Raw genomic sequence first — 2984 nt, forward strand, 5'->3', positions numbered from 1 at the left:
AAAAACTCGGAGGCACATGTTGCTGTGATTTCTGCATAGATCTTGCTTTTAGAGTGGAACAACTCTGAGGCATTTGATCCTTTTTAGACTATGCTTTCAAAGTACAAGAATTCTGAGGCACTTGTTGCAATTCTTCTTGTAAAGTTTGTGCTACAGGAGTGGAGGAATTTCGCGGCAGAATAGATTGAACATTCTCTTTTGATTTCAGTGAAGAAACCCTTTTGTAAGCCATAGATATAAGTGTTCCAGCTTGCACATATTGTTTTCCTTTTCCTTTCTTGTTTTGTTTTTGAAGTCTCCTCCTTCCTCATGACTATCGAATCTGTCAAAACGATATATATGAATAAGAATCAGATCTTTTTAAGCACAATATAAGGTACATGTATTTCTAAGAAACAAATCAGAATATAATTTTAAGAAAAAGAATAAAAGAAACATGTATTTCTAAGGAAAGGACATTTATCACTCACTCAAAATAAAAAAACGATGATAAATATATATTTACAAGACATTCAGAAATTATTTATTTAATCATCTGCATCCTTCCAATCCCAATCAGTATCATCAAAGCCATCCTCCTCTTCCGACGTTCCCATAGTTGTATCCTCTGAAAATTGAGCATTAGATGGCATATCAACAACATCAATATGAATATCTTCTCTTGACCATCTCATGTCAACATCGGATAATATATCTGAGGGAGAATATGCAGTTTAAAACTCATAGCAACCACAATTCAATTTACAACAAGCATTTCATAGTTTTTCTTAATATATGAAACAAATATCAAAGTTCTCTTTATCATTGGAAATATATACAAAACACTGATCTACATGACCTGTCAAGAAATATCTTTAACAAGCTTATCATGCTTTCAAATTTATGTTATTAAAGACTTATGGACATTCAAGAAATGGAAAATGGTCGTTGGATTCACATGAAGTTCAGTCATATTCTAACACACCAATAAATCGCCTTGTGGATTCAATTCTTTTCAAAAAGGTATCCCTACTGATTTTCTTTTTGATAGGAAATCAAGGAAAAACAGTCTTTTAAAGTGATAAAACAGATTTTTAAGGTAAATAATATTGATCTAGAATTTTACGAAGTTTCAGATTTTCATGTCAAAAAGTCTAATACCAACCAGCAGTGAATTTCAGTTTTTTCCATTTTCATGCTAATGTATCTCTTGTTTCCTATTGCTCTAATGTAACTATTCAACAATAATGAAAGTGAAGTGTCTCACATCCTAGCTACTCAAGCGAGAGGTGAAATCAAGGAAGACATCATCAATGCAAGGGTAATTACACAATCGATTGAATATTTCATGGAACAACAAATCCAACATCAATATCAAGAGAAAATATTGTCTAGAGTAATCAATTTCACCATAACTACCAACAAAACTTTAAACCCACAATAGCTAAAACTTAAAGGGAAAAATCCACAATCAAACAAAAAAAATACATCAAATAAACTAACTACACCTCAACGATTAAAGGAAAAAGAAGAGATTCAAGAAGAAAACCTCAACAGCTCAAACTTGAAGTTTCTTCAGCTATAACCTCAAAGATGTTAGAACAGAACCTTTAACTGTTGAAGAAAAAAACATCAAAATTTCTCTCATATTTCACAAGAAAACCTTCAGCCCTCCATTTCCTTCGATTTCACAACAGTTTCTAGAGAGAAATGGGCTTACGATCGAAGAAAAAAAATGGTTTAAGTTTGCCCTAAAATTACAGACAAGAAGAACTTACCATAAGATTCAAATCCCTGCAAAACTCCACAAGCTTTGCCTTGAAATTGTGTTCTCCTTGTTGAAAAATAGGTCCAAGAGAAGATGGTGACAGCGTATGGTCTTCTGCTTGTTGAAGAGATGAGAAATGTCTTTAGAAAATGTTTGTATCAATATTTTGATAGAAAAATAAATAAATTAGATTTAAAAAATTGTTGGCGTGGGAAACAATGATCAATGTTGATGCAACATCTATCAACAATGTTCAATAATTTTTCCAAGAAAAAATCCTTACTGATTTTTTTTATAAGAAATCAAGGCAGAATAGTCTTCAAAAGTGATTTTTTGATTTTTTTTTTCTTTTAACTAATGCTACAGGTCTACAACAATCATAAAAAGTAAGGAAATCATGGGTCTATGTTGGTCAATTTGCAGGTTTAAGCTCAAAAAGACAGAACCTGAATCAAGTGCTAGTAACATGGTGGACAACACTGATAGGTCATAAGCTTCAACAAATTATGAAGGTTATGCCTGCAATAATACTATGGGGAATTTGGAGTAGAAGAAATATCATTAGACATGGGGAAACATGACATATAACAGAGTTGTTTATCAGATTACTCTAAATGTATGACAATTTGCAATGACAATTTTTCCAAGTTAGACATGGTATAATTCTTAGAGGATTACAAGACAAAGATTTATTATAAGAGGATCATTGGAAGCCCCCAAATGCAAATAACATCAAGTGTAACACAGATGGTGCAGGTAAAGGTAATCCAGGCAAGAGTTCTTATGCTTATTGCCTAAGGGATCAAGAATGTAACCTCATCTATGCACAAGAAGAAGAGATATCTGAAAATTATACTACAAGGAAAATGAGAGATACCTTGGAATATTAGAATTATTGTGGAAGACACTCTAGTTCTCATGAAAGATGCGACAATTAACATGGAGCACATATATAGGGAAGGGACTTCATTAGCTTACTATCTAGCTAATCATGCATTTGATGTGGAAGGACGACAACTATATAATACATTTCGAGAGTTACCATCACAGGGGAGGAAAGTTCTCAATTTGGTCAAACTGGAAGTACCAAATTTCAGAATCAAGAGCAAGATAATTAGGTGAATAATTATTTTATAATTCATGAGCAGACAGCAGAGAAGGACTGCATGAATCGGAATCCGCTTATTAAGACAGACGACCGAGAAAGAAAGGCACTTTGAAAGTATTACCTAAACTC

At 32.8% G+C, this 2984-nt stretch overlaps 1 long non-coding RNA gene across 1 annotated transcript; it reads right to left on the reverse strand.

Annotated features, from left to right (window-relative positions):
* Positions 1-287: 287 nt before the first annotated feature.
* Positions 288-1793, reverse strand: LOC102601640 (uncharacterized). The gene is made up of 3 exons (XR_366525.1): positions 1758-1793; positions 1529-1593; positions 288-322 (listed from the first exon to the last, which is right to left on the reverse strand). It is a non-coding gene; the product is annotated as an uncharacterized lncRNA (long non-coding RNA).
* Between the last annotated feature and the right edge of the window lie 1191 nt (positions 1794-2984).

Source organism: Solanum tuberosum, unplaced genomic scaffold (genome assembly GCF_000226075.1).
Source record: "Solanum tuberosum cultivar DM 1-3 516 R44 unplaced genomic scaffold, SolTub_3.0 scf00002, whole genome shotgun sequence".
NCBI classification, from domain to species: domain Eukaryota; kingdom Viridiplantae; phylum Streptophyta; class Magnoliopsida; order Solanales; family Solanaceae; genus Solanum; species Solanum tuberosum.